General features: G+C 34.8%; 1 protein-coding gene across 4 annotated transcripts in view; it reads left to right on the top strand.

The window, feature by feature from the left end:
• The window catches only part of Ncoa1 (nuclear receptor coactivator 1), a 238,080-nt gene that overhangs the window by 45,261 nt on the left and 178,166 nt on the right, over positions 1-14,653 (top strand). For 2 of the 4 annotated variants that reach the window (XM_078029572.1, XM_078029574.1), the window contains exon 2: positions 13,027-13,162. The exons of 1 other annotated variant lie outside the window; for it this stretch is intronic. The gene's annotated coding sequence lies outside the window, so the exon portion shown is untranslated. Of the gene's footprint in view, positions 1-13,026; positions 13,172-14,653 lie in introns of all 4 variants that reach the window. One more of the 4 variants, XM_078029573.1, reaches the window with a different exon arrangement.

Here is a 14,653-nt window from a genome sequence, read left to right as displayed (position 1 = left end):
GAATGCAAATGTTTGAGCTTGAGCAAGATTTGAAGATCATATGAGTGATACTGGAAGTTGCTCTTACGTTCATAGGTGAGGTAGTATAGGAAATATGATAGACTGAAACAAAATGACTGTTACCATTGGAGAGGTATGTGGAAGAAGAGGAGCCTGCATAGGCAAGAGAGGGCAGAGTGTTTGGAAGACTGGGAGGTTAACCAAGAGTAATGTCATGGAAACCGTAGAAGTAGGGAAGTGGTCACCAACGCCAGATTACTAAAGAGTAAATAAGGGCTGAGGTGATGTAGCAATTAAGAGGTGACTAAAAGAGGAATAGCTTCAATGGAATGTGGGGCTAACACCAAATGGCAAAACATTTAGGGATAAATGGAAGGTAAGGTGGTGGAGACTGAGAGCATATTCTGTAGGCCCGTTAGTTTGCATAGGGGTGAGAACTGTGGTAGTTGGGATATAAGGATGGAGCATGGTTGGAGGAGAGAATGCACTAGTGTCTGTTAGTACAATTTCTCTAGCCTCTGTCCTTCTCTAATAGTTTCTTATACTTTTCACACAAACATTGTCCGTGTTTTCCTTTAACTTTTTACCTCCTTCTGCTTTACACTTAATCAAATTTATGGCTTGAACGAATGCTACATTCTTTCAGTACCTATTTTCTTTATCTGGAAAGTTTCATGTAATACATTTATAAATGCTCCTCCATCTATTTATAAATGCTCTATCTCTTTAGCTACTTGATACTGCAAGTCTTTCAAAGTCCAGGAATGTGTCTTTTTGTATCTCTGATTTGACAACAATGTCATACTAAAAATGCTTGGTTAAGAGTCCCTGAAAATCAGTTACACAAATACAGTATGGATAAATCCTCTTTTGGAATTCTTCTTCTTCTTTTTAAGGTAGAACCTTTTCTTTTTAACCTTATTTATTTGTTTGTTTGTTTGTTTATTTATTTATTTTTGTGGTGCTGAGGATCCAACCCAGTGCCTCACATGTGCTAGGCAAGTGCTCTACTACTGACCCATAACCCCAGCCCATAGAATAATTCTTGAAACAGAAAAGTGTGATGGCTGAGCAAGGGGAAGGGTAAAATAAACTATGTGGGTATTGGATTAGAATTAGAGATATCAGTTTGAACTCATGTTTAGTTTAATGTAGTTACATATACAGAAATAAATATAGATATATCTGTATGCATACATACATTTATTTCCCAATTCTGTGGTTAGAGGGTATAGAAGCAGTGGAACCCAGGAGTGTAAGTACATCAGGCACTCATATTTTGATTGCTAATACTGTTCTCCAGTAAAAAGAACTAAAGCTCCTTGGAAAATGGCTGATTGTAGGACAGGGAATATCCAAGATGAGCCTGGAATCCATAATACTGTGAGATGGTAAGAAAATGATCAAAATCCAAGGGATAAGGGCTTGATAAAAGGATACAGGAGCCAATCCAAAAAAGTGCCCAATAACCAAACCTGGAACAGTTTGAGCAATAAAACAAATGACATAGTATTAGATTGGAACCCAAGCAAAAATTAAGTATTCTTGAATCTGTGGATTAAAACAAATTATTTTATAAATAGATGATGTCACTTTTTATCTTGTGTAAAAGAATCCCAAATAATTTATACAGATACTTTTCTCCCCAAGGAGGTAGAATGTAAGTCCCACCCCTTGTGTGCTATATTCATGGACTGAAAGGGAATGGCTATTAGGATAGATGCTGTTTAAGATGAAGTAAGTCAAATGACCACGATATTTTCATGGGAAATAGCACTAAAGAATATTGGTGGTCTTAGTGGGAACAACTTTAGGGGTTAGGTAGAATTTTAAGCGCCTAATATATATGGCTTTAATTTTAACCAACTTTATAGAATATTTATTCTATGTGTTCTTGTTAGATTTAATCAGAAACTGATAGCTACTTAGTGTCTATCAAAAGCTCACTTAAAACATCAGATATGAGGAAGACAGTCTAATGAATATTAATTATACATTCATCTAGTTTTTTATCCTAAGTATTTAGAGAACAAAAATATCAAGATCATGTCATTTTAGTCTCCCCCGACATGAAAATGCCTGAGCTTGGTTCTGATTTAATGATATGTCATCTGTCTGTATAGAATCAGTCTGTAAGAAGTATCATTTGAATGATGTACTTTTTCTAAAATTATATTTGAAACTGTTTCACTAAGTTCATTGTTCTTTGTGTAAGTTCATGCAGTTCAGATGAAAAATTTACATTTTTTAAAATCAAGAAATGAAAACTTAAAACCTGAAAAACAGATCCTAATTTGACTCAATGTTTGTAGTTTGCTGGTATCATGAGCTTGATAGTATCTATTTCAGTTACCTATTGTCACCTAAAACTTAGTGACTTAAAACAATGATTTATTTTTACAATTCTGTGAATCAGGTGGTTGGACAGGGTTTGATTAGGGGATTCTCCTGCCCTCTGTGGCATCAGTAGATAGCTGGTCTGAACTGGTCAGTCTGTGGCTTCCCTCTATGTCTCATACTTCAGCGTGCCTATGCATGCATGGCCTATCCACAGCATGTGGTACCAGGATATTTGGATTTCTTCATGGTTTCTGGTCTCCAAGAGAGACAAGGGGGAACTGCCAGTTTTGTTAGTCTCAGCAGTTAAAGAACATCACTTCCACACATCCTGCTGGACAGAGCAAGTCGCAAGGCCAGGGAAGATTCAATGGGCTGAAAAATAATGTCCTATCTCTTGGTAGGTGGCCTGGTATGTACACACAGAGAAGGAAGGAATCAATGGAAGCCATCTTTGGAGGATAGTGTATGGCCATACCATTGACCACAGTATCTGATCTTTTCATTTTACTTCCATGGTTTTGTTTAATCCTCTTTGCCTTGTATTTTTACTTGTAACCAGATAAAGTCCTCTCAGAAATTAGACAGTATAATTGTTAGATAAAAATATTACTTTAATTTATAAGAAAAGATTTTAGGATAATGGGAGAACCTACAAAAACTTTTTGTTGTCACTCACTCACTATACATTTATCATGGATTAATAAGTCTCTTGGATTGCTTGGTTGAAAGTCTTCCAAAACATCTTTACTAGTAAATGGGGCTATATTGTGAGAGCTTTCTGCTTCATCTTAGTTTTTCTGATCTGGAATGTTTACTAATTCATATCACACACACACACACACACACACACACACACACACACATATACACACACACTCTGTGTGTAACACAACCTAGCAAAGACTATCACAACTTAAAACTCAGATATTCTTTGATCTACTAATTCTATTCTATGAGTGCACAGGTGCAGCATTGACAAATGTCAAAATATTGGAAACCACATTATCAGTGAAAGACTGATAACATTACAGTGTATTCATATAATATCATGAAATTGTTTTAAAGATGAGAATTCTATAAGAAATGTTATGAAATGAACTCTAAGATACATTAAAATATAATGCAAAACTGTCTATAGTATGCCATTTTATTGAAAAATAAACCTGTATGCTTTTATATGTAAAGAATAATAATAAAGAGAGACACAGACAAAGTGCAGAAGCAGGGAAGGTGGCAGAGTGGCTCTTTGTCCAAGTGGCTGTGTTTATTTATAACAATAGGTTATATTAGGTCATTAGTACCATAACCACATTATTATTTAGAGTATTAGTAAAGTTGCTTATTCTACAGTTACATTTATATGCATAAAATACCTAGAAGTATGAAGTAAATGAGGAAAAGAAGCTGGATCATTGGGGAAAATGTCTATTTATTGTAACTCTTTTTTTTAAAAAAATATTTTTTTAGTTGTAGATGGACATAATACCTTTATTTTATTTGTTTATTTTTATATGTTTCCAGGTGATTGAACCTGATACCTCACACATGCTAGGCAAATGCTCTACCACTAAGCCCCAGCCCCAGGCCCCTTTTTGTAACTCTTTTATAAGGTTTATTTTTTTTGTATCAAGTGCATGTATTATCTACTTTTAAAATTATCTTTTAAAAAATGCTCTTATAGTTTTATAATAGTCACTCCTTATCAACAGGAAGTATGTCCCAAACATCCACCTAAAACAGCCTGAAACTGCAGATAGTACCAAACCCTATATTTACTATGTTTTTCCTATATTTACACAACTATGGTAAAGTTTAATTTATAGATTAATACACCAAAAATTAACAATAATAAAATAGAACAACTATAAAATATAGAGTAGTAAAAATTATGTGAATGTTTCTGTGACCTCTCAAAATATACTGTGCTTACCATTCTTGTGATGATATGAGGTGATAAAATTTGCCTATGTGTTGAGATGAAGTAGAGTGAATTACGTAGGCATTATGACGTAGGGTTAGGCCACTGTTGACTTTCTGAAGGAACCTGAGGAGGATCATCTGCTTCATTTTGGAGTGGGATGGCACAAGATTTCACTGCACTATTCAGAATGGTGTGAAATTTAAAATGTATGAATTTTTTATTTGTGGAATTTTTCATTTGATATTTTTGGACTGTGGCTGACTACAGGTAACTGAGACCATATAAAGTGAAACTGTAGCTATGGGGATCTACTGTATTTTTTTTCTGGATGTCTTTTTGTATAAGGCAGACATTAAATGCTCCATTCACATAGGAATGGGCCAGCTTCAAGGAGCCAAAAAACCAGTAGGAAAGATTAAACATATGTACTGTATGAATAAACTGCTTATTAGGGTTGTCATTTTTGCAGGGTCCAAATACTTTGCCCATTATTTTTATTGGATTGCTTGATTTCTTATTGTATTGAATAATTCTTCATATTCAGGAAAGTCTTTTTGTATAATTCTTTATCAGATATTTGTTTTTGATAAAGTATTAGTTATTTCTTTTATGGTTTGTGGTTTTTGTACCTTATCGAAAAACCCTTTGCTTAACCCAGAGGTTGGCAAACAAGGACCTTATACGGCCCACTACTTGTTTTTGTAAATAAAGCATTATGTGAACACAGCTGAAGTCTTTACTTATTGTCTGTGTCTTCTCTTATGCTGCAGTGGCAGAGTTGAATACTTGCCACAGAGATCATAGAAATATTTACTTTGTGGCCCTTCTTAGAGTAAGTTTTCCAATACCTAGACTAAGTGTTCCAAGGTTTTTCTCCCCTCATGTTTTCCTCTAGAAGTTTTATATTTTTTAATTTATTATATCTAGGTCTAGAGTTGAGGGTTGAGAGGTTACAAATGGTGAATCACTGTTTGAAAATGTTCCATGGAAGATTCCAGAAAATAAATTTCATAAATTTACTGTTTTCAGTATACTGTTCTGAGTAGCATAATGAAATCTTGTGTCATCCTGCTCCATTCCCCTAGGGATGTGCAATATCCTGTTGTCCAACCTATCTGTACTGTATATGTTACCCTCATGTTAGTTACATAGTAACTATCTTGGTTATCAGATCATCTGTCACTGTATTGTAGTGATTGTGTCCATGTAATCCTTATTTACCAATAATGGCCCCCAAACACAAGAAAAGTGATTCTGGCAAGTTGGATATGTCTGAGAAGCTATAAAGTGGTTTTTTTAAGCCAAAAGGTGAAAATTCTCAATATGGAAGGAATAAAAAGATATGCTGAAGTTAGGATTTTAGGTAAGCGTAAATCTTCTATTGGAAAAATTCTGAATAAAGAAATCTATGCCAGTTTTGCTGTCACATCTCATACTGCAAAACTTATTGCCACCTTGTATGATAAGTACTTAGTTAAGATGGAAAAGGCTTTAATTTGTGTATGTATGTATTTGAAAAAATAGTACATACCAGGGTTGGTACTATCTATAGTTTCAGGTGTCCACTGGGGAGTCTTGAAATATTCCCAATAGATAACAGGAGGCTAGTGTCTATAAGATTTCTGTCAATATCCCCCTTTTATTTCTGGTATAGGTAATTGGTGGCTTTTTTTTTTTTTTGGAAAGAAGTTTATAATTCAACTTTATTGAACTTTTTAAAGAATTCAACTTTGGTCTCATGGATTTCTCTATCTTGAAAAAATTCAGTTTTATTCCTTTCTTCTAATGGCTTTTGGTCATTTTGCTCTTCTTTTTGTATGTCCTTAAAATCGAAGCTTATATTATTGATTTAAGCTTCTAGTTGTTTTCTAATTTAATGCTATGCTTCTTTATAAGAACTATTTAACTTCACAGATTTTGATATGTTCTGTTTCAATTTCATTCTTTTAAAAATATTTTCTAATTTTTCTTACCGTTTGACTCATGGGTTATTTGGAAGTATAGTGTTTCATTTCCAACTGTTTGTTATAACCTTTTAGTTATTGATTCTAATTTAATTCTGTTTCAGTTAGAGAAAACACATTACTTGATTATTTAAAAATACATTGTATTTAAAAATACAAAATATATTGTTGTTTTGAATATCTTTAGAATGTGGGATTAGGTCCCAACTTCCTTAATAAGACTCCTGTAGCACAAGATTTAAAATCAAGAATCAATAAATGGATGAATTCAAACTAGAAAGGTTCTTCTCAGCAAAAGAAACAATCTGTGAGGAGAATAGAGAACCTATATCTTTGGGAGCAAAGTTTTACTCCTCACACATCAGGCAGAGCATTAATCTCTAGGGTATATAAAGAATTCAAAAAGCCAAACACCAAAAACAACAATAACAACAACAAAAAAACAAATAACCCAGTCAATAATGGTCTGAGGAACTGAACAGACACTTCTCAGAAGATGATATACAATTAATCAATCAAATATTTTAAAAAAATGGTCATCATTGCTAGCTAGCAATTAGAGAGATGCAAATCAAAACTAATCTAAGATTTCATCTCACTCCAGTCAGAATGGCAGCTATCAAGAATACAAACAACAATAAGTGTTGGTGAGGATGTGGGGAAAATGGTGCACTCATACCCTACTCGTGGGACTGCAAATTGGTGCAGCCAATATGGAAAGCAGTATGGAGATTCATTCGAAAATTGAGAATGGAACCACCATTTGACCTGGCTATCCCTCTCCTTTGTCTATACCTAAAGAACTTAAAAACAGCATACTATAGGGACACAGTCACATCAATGTTTATAGCAGCACAATTCGCAATAGCTAAACTATAGAACCTACTTAGATGCCCTTCAGCAGATGTATAGATTTAAAAAAATGTGACATAATGGAATATTACTCAGCAATAAAAGAGAATAAAATCATGGCATTTGCAGGTAAATGGATGGAGTTAGAGAAGATAATGCTAAGTGAAGTTAGCCAATCCCCAAAAACCCAAATGCCAAATGTTTTCTCTAATATAAGGAGGCTGATTCATAGTGGGGTAGGGAGGGGGAGCATGGGAGGAATAGACGAACTCTAGATAGGGCAGAAGGGTGGGAGGGGATGGGAAGGAGCATGGGGTTAGAAATGATGGTGGAACATTAGGGACTTCACTAAATGTCCAAAGTATATGTATGAAGGCACTGATTGGTATGAATATACTTTGTATACAACCAGAGATATGAAAAATTGTTCTCTATGTGTAATATGAATTGTAATGCATTCTGTTGTCATGTATAAATTTAAAAATTGGTAAAAAATTAAAAAAATCTTCAGGTTTGTTTTATGGTCTAGAATATGGGTTGACTTGGTAAATGTTCTGTGTGCCTTTGAAAAAATGTATTTTCTATCCTTGTTGTGTAGAATGTTTTACAAATGGGGAATTTGGTCAAGTCAATTGACAGTGTTTTCAAGTCTTCTATATCTTATAGGGATTTTCTTTCTTTCTTTTTTTTGTTCTGTTGATTAATTCTTCCCATCTTTTAACTTTTCTAGGCCTTTGTGTTTAAAATAGATTTTATGTGAACAGGATGTAGCTGTATCTTGTTTTTTAAATTTGATCTGATAACCTAGGCTTTTTAAATTTCTAGTTGTAGGTGGACACAATACCTTTATTTTATTTATTTATCTTTTTGGATGGTGCTGAGGATTGAACCCAGTACCTCACATGTGCTAGGCAAGCACTGTACTACTAAGTAACAGCCCCAGCCCTAAGCTAGCCTTTTAATTAAGGTGTTTAGATAGTTTCTGTGTAATCATTGGTAAGTTTGGATTTAAGTCTATCATCTTGGTAGTGTTTCTACCTTTCAAATTTTTATCTTTTTCTTTTCTTGACTTCTGTTGAATTAATCATTTTTCATGATTCTGTTTTGTCTCTTGGCTTATTAGATGCATGTATTTTTAGTTGTTGCTCCATCTAGGTCATAGTTTTTCAAGCTGGGTACTTTCGATATTTTGGGCAAAAAACACTTTGTTGTTGGGAAGATGCCTCTTGTATACATCGTAAGATTCATTCTTGGCTTCAACCAGGTGGATGAGAGTAGCAGCCACATCCCACTGTCAGTTCTGACAACCAAAAAATGTCTCCACAGTTTGCTAAAAGTTCTCCTCTGTGTGTGTGTGTGTGTGTGTGTGTGTGTGTGTGTGTGTGTGTGTGGTGGTGGTGGTGGTGGTGGTGGTGAGGGTGGTGGTGGTAGAGAAGGAGGAGGAGGAAGAGGAGGAGTATTCTCCTTGATTGAGAACCAGTATTCTGGGTTTGTATCTACATCTTTAAATTATCCACATTCTTTCTTTAATAATATTATGCCACTTAATATATCACCTTATGACAGAGCTGGTGATATAGCTCAGTTGGTAGGTGCTTGCCTTGGATGCACAAGGCCTGGGTTCAATCCCCAGTACCATAAAACAAAACAAACCGCATGACAGTGTAATTCAATTTTAAATCCCCCATTTTAATGATGTGTCACACATTTTATTTCTCTGTATCTTTTTAACTCCATAGTTCATTACCATTTTGCTTAGTTTACAAATAACCTAAAGTGAACAAAATAAAAAAAAAATAATTCTTTATATTTACCTTCTTTTTCCAGTGCTCCTCATTTATTTTTTGCAGATGCAAATATATACTTGGTATTTATGTTCCTGCATAAGGAACTTCCTTTAGAATTTCTAGTTTCTGCAGGTCTGCCTTTTCTACAGATTTTTAAACATATTATTTTTAGTTATTTTAAAATCTGTGATCATTTCAACAACTGAATCATTTCGGATTCTATTGATTGCTTTTTCTTTTGGCAGAGGGTTGTTTTTTCTAGTTCTTTTGTGCATGCCTCATAATTTTTGATTTACTGCTGTGGTCCTGTGCAGAGGACTAAGGTGACTCTCTTCTGCTGCTTCTGTCAGGCTATGTGTGTTGGAGGTCGAGTCAGGTGTATCAGGGGCTGAGCTGAGTTTGTGGGTTTTATCATCATTACACAGGACCCTAGGACTCAAATTTCTCCAGTTGGTTGTCATTCCCTTGTGGTACTAGAGGATATTTTTCTATGTTTTGTACCACAGAGGGACTTTTCTTTGTGCTGTCATTGTTCTCCCTGTGATATGCTGTTGCTTGGGGCAGGGTGATAGTCATTTTGGTTCTGGGCATTGGTGTTTGGCCTTTTTCAGCATTCATGCTCTCTCTTCCTCGTAGCAGTCAGACTCTGCTATGTACTTGTGGTTGGTTGTGGACAGAAATATCCATGATAGGTATTTCCTTGGGATTGGTACAGGATCCTTTACCCAGTTCCTTTTCCTCTTCCCCTCCCTTTTGCCATGTGAGTGTTTTTCTATACTCCTTTTCCTCCCTTCCCCAGAAGCAGAGGCATTTTGCTCCTATTATTTGCTGAAGCAGTGGATTTTGTCTGGAGCTTGAGGTGAGAGTTTTCTGATTTTTCCCTACTTACTTGAGGGGCCTTTTTATTTCGGCCTAACCTAGGTTCCTCCTGTGCAGTTGCCCTAAAGATGCAGGACTAGGACTCTCACTTCCTGTCCTACTTCTAATCTCTTGTGTGAGCACTCAGTTGAGGCAAGCGGAGGATCTTCCAATTGAGTAGAAATTTCCTTGTGCCTGGGATCCTTAGCTATTCCAAACAGACACACTAGTTTACACTTGATCTTTAAGAATTTGTTGAAGTTGGTAACCAATTTCTTCTTATACATGTCAGCCACTACTTTTTCTGTGACTTGCCTAAAGTGAAAGTTTGTGTGTACTGTCTTTTCCTTGGAGGAGCTTATCTTTCCAAGGAGAGGAATAACATTTACTTGGAATTTTATAAGATTTCTTTGGTAAGAATTATCTTTACTTGGTTACCTTATAACCTCAATTTTTTGTTAGACCAAAAGAATTTTTGACTTTTATGTATGTGAGTGTGTACACACACACACACACATACACACACACACACACACACACCCTTTTCTTTTTTCTTCCTTGTTAGAGTGGGAATAACATTCTTTTGTGAATTTTTGCATTCTAAGCAAAAGTGGAACTACTTAGAGTTCTTGACAAGCTGTGCTGTTGCAAACTTATGTTTGTGTTTTTCCATCTCCTTCGTCTGCCTCTTGAGTATATTCTCATTTAAGATTGAACCCAAGGGGCTACATGAAACTTTTTTTTTTTAAATGGGGTAACTTTTTTAAATAGCTTTATTTTATTCAATTATTTTTTGATGTGGTGCTGAGGATTAAACTTGGGGCCTCACATGTGCTAGGCAAGTGCTCTGCCACTGAGCCACAACTCCAGCCCATGAAACCTTTTTTGATTCCTCTAAGTAGAATGGAACATTTCTATACTTGTGTCTCATGTTCAATGTGTTATGTTTTGTGGGACCTTTTCAAACTGACACTCAGTGAAGCTGGGCAATTTTTAGATTTTGAGGCCCATCACCCTGAGAACTGTCCTTCTATTTTTAGAGTTTTACAACTGGAGAGTTGATAGGTTTTAAGTAGAATCATAGATTAAGCTTGAAATAAAAAATACATTAACGTTATCAATAGCCATCCTGCCATGCAGTAGAACACTAGAACTCCATTCTTCTAACTATAACTTAGCACCTGTTGATCAATCTCTTCATATCCCTCCCTCTCCTCTATTTTCCCCAGCTTCTGGAAACCACAATTTTATTCCTAACTTCTATGAGATCAACCTTTTTATATTCCACATATAAATAAGATCATGCTTATTGTAATTAATATAATGATGTTCATATATCTACCACATTACCTTTATTCGTTCATCAGTTGATGAGTACTTCAGTTGTTTCCATTGGCTGCAGTAAACATGGGAGTGCAGATATTTCTTTGATATACTGATTGCATTTTCTTTGGATATATACCCAGAAGTAGGATTGTTAAATCACATGGTAGTTTTGTTTTTAATGTTTTTGAGGAAGCTGAATACTGTTTCCTATAGTGGTTATACTAATTTATATCCCTCTGACCACTGGCAGTGTGTAAATGTTCCTAGGTTTTTCTGCATGATTGCCAGCACTTATCTTTTCTCTTTTTGATAATAGCTATTCTTTTTTTAATACATATTTTTTAGTTGTAGTTGGACACAATACTTTTTATTTTATTTATTTATTTTTATGTGGTGCTGAGGATTGAACCCAGGGCCTCATGCGTGCTAGGCAAGGGCTCTTCCGCTGAGCCACAACCCCAGCCTCCCAGCCCCCCCCCCATAATAGCTATTTTTATTGAAGTGAAATGATAGCACATTATGGTTTTGCATTTCCCTCTTATTAGATATGCTGAACATTTTCTCATATAGTTGGGTGTTTGCATCTCTTCTTTTGAGGAATGTCTATTTAGGTCTGTTGCCTTTTTTAAAAATTAGGTTGTTTTGCTTTGCTTTGTAATTGAGCTTTTTGAGTTCTGGGTATTAACCTTTTGTCAGATATTAACCTTTTATATGTTAGAGTGGCAAATATTTTCTCCTATTTTTTGGGTTTTCTCTTCACTCTTTTTGTTTCCTTTGCTGAGAAGAAGCTTTTAAATTTGATGTAATCCCATTTGTCTATTAATAATAAAATAAAAAATTTGTGAAATCACACCATAGATCTCTGTGCTGTTTGGTTTATATATTTGTTACTCTTGAACTAAATTATTTTCAGAAACAAGATTTTAAATTCGTAGAATAAAAAAATTCATAGAATATAATTTTAGAAAATGAGATTATTTATACAAACTGGCATATATTTATACAGTGAAATATAGAACTATAAAACAATGAAGAAACATACCCTGACATGGAAAATTATCTAGGATAACTGGGTAAAAAAAATAGTAATGTAGAAAAACTGTTTAAAAAGGCAGGAAGAATAAGACTATGTTTTCACTTAAGTATATTTGCATAAAAATTGCTAGAAGGATATACATACAAGAAACTAAAGTGGTATTCTACAGTAAGCAGGGGCAAAGTGGGTTACTTGTGAAGACAATGAGACTTCTCAGATATATGTTCCTTTTTATATCATCTTGATTTTTGAATCAGGAATTTATGTATTCAAAAAAATTAAAAAGAATAAACATTACTATATGGACACTGAAAGATAACAGGAAAATTTGTATAATATTTCAGAACTGATTAAAAAATGATGGCCTTTGAAATAAAAACTGTGTGTGTGAGATTCCTTTATTTTACATGAGCCAGAATTTGCTAACAAGAATACATAGAAAATTGCAAAAGACAAGGTTTTTTTGAATCTGGCTTCAAATAAAGAAATAAATAAAAGGGCAACTTTTAAAAGTAATTAGAATAGATACTGAGGCCACTTCTTCTGGGGTGACTTCAGCAGCTCTGATGAGTAAGATTCATAGTTACGAGCTCCTTGATATACTCCAATTTGCTACATACCTTCTTTGGGGATCTAAATTTCCTTCCTTCCTTCCTTCCTTCCTTCCTTCCTTCCTTCCTTCCTTCCTTCCTTCCTTCCTTCCTTCCTTCCTTCCTTCCTTCCTTCCGTCCGTCAACTTTATTTGTCTATTAATATTTTTAGTTTTTAATTAGCATTTTTGTCACCTGTAGTAATGATAAGACTAGAAATTGGCATTTCTTAATTAACTCAAGCATCTATGTGATACTCTTTGTATGTTTGCAGGGAACAGTGATGTGTCACAGTATCTAAAATCTATAATGATTTCAGTGGCCTAAATGTGTCTTCTTTTTCTTAATGTAGATCTATCCATGCTAATGGAAATGTAACTGGAACTGACTCTGATGATAAAATCAAGGACCATCAGACAAGATCATGCACTAGGAAACTTTGCTTCCAAATGAAGGCACCAACATTTAGAATTTCTGCTTATTCTAAGGTATTTGAGGTACAATTTTAATTTTATTTGACTCCTTGCCAGTCATTTTATAATGTTGGTTTCTGTATATTGTTTTTGCAAGTTTAAAAGTTCTTGTATGTTAGAGTGGCTAGCTAGAGAAGAGTTCATCTCTTCCCATGCCCTGCCTGCAAAGGAGAAAACATCCAGATTTTATTTATTTTTATTTTTTATTTTTTGTACCAGGGATTGAACTCGGAGATACTCAACTACTGAGCCACATCCCCAGCCCCCTATTTTGTGATTTATTTAGAGACAGGGTCTCACTGAGTTGCTTAGTGCCTCTCCATTGCTGAAGCTGGCTTTGAACTCAGATTCCTCCTGCCTCAGCCTCCTGAATCACTGGGATTATAGGCATGCACCACCCCACCTGGCCAAACATCCAGATTTTAAAGAGCGAAATTCGTTATTATTAGGAAGTATGTCAGTTATAAGAAATGTATTGAGTAAAGATTAAGACTCAGTAAATTACACTGGAAAAATCATAGTTAACAAATCTCAATTTAATACTTATTTTATTCATGTTATGACCCTGAGATAAGCAGCAGAATTCAGCAGTTTGACATTCTGCCTACATATTATCAGGGACCTTAGTTTAACCTTTAGTTTTAGTGTCATTCATTCATTTTTTTTTTTTTTTAATGTGGTGCTGAGGATTGAACCCAGTGCCTCACATGTGCTAGCAGGTGCTCTACACTGAGTCACAACACCTGTCCTGTCTTTTAGTTTTGTTTGATACATTTCTCCCTTTTTTCCCTAAACATTCATTGTTAGGGTTTTCCATTCACCAAGAAATGTCCCTGTTAATTCCCATAAGCTATCTCTGTAGAACCTTTGGGATCTGATGGATTAATTTCACTTGGACCAGAAAAGCAAGATACATAAACAGTTAAGTGACTTTTCCAAAAAGGGGTGGATCTCTACTTTAAACACTACATAAAACATCTGGAAACAAAAAAAAAATGTAGTGTCAACATCAAATAAAATAATTCTCTTATTTTTCTGACACATAAATTCTAAACAGGTTAGTTGAGGTATTTTACTTAAAAGCAAAATCATTTTTGTTTTCACTGTATTTTTCCACATGGATAAAACGGATGGAAAATAGATTGGGGGCAGGTCAAAGTTGGTTGGTTTCTCTGTATATGTTTAGAGAGTTTTGTAAGTTCATATCTCATTAGACATTTTGTTCTGTTTTGAGAGGAAAATATCTAAAGCAATAAATTCCAAATTAGTAGGAGTTCGTGTAATGTAAATCCTAAGGACTGCCTTAGTTAAAATAAATGGATCGCCTCCTAGAAGGTGATGGTGCATTTTTTTTTTTTTTTAAATGACTGAACTCGGGGACACTTACCCATTGAGGCACTCCCCCAGCTTTTTTTTTTTTTTTTTTTCTTTATTTAGAGACAGATTTTCACTGAGTTGCTAGGTACCTTGCTGTGTTGCTGAGGCTGGCTTTGAATTCATGATCCT

The sequence above is a fragment of the Ictidomys tridecemlineatus genome, chromosome 12, assembly GCF_052094955.1.
Source record: "Ictidomys tridecemlineatus isolate mIctTri1 chromosome 12, mIctTri1.hap1, whole genome shotgun sequence".
NCBI lineage: Eukaryota > Metazoa > Chordata > Mammalia > Rodentia > Sciuridae > Ictidomys > Ictidomys tridecemlineatus.
This window is presented reverse-complemented; position numbering and strand designations above follow the sequence as displayed.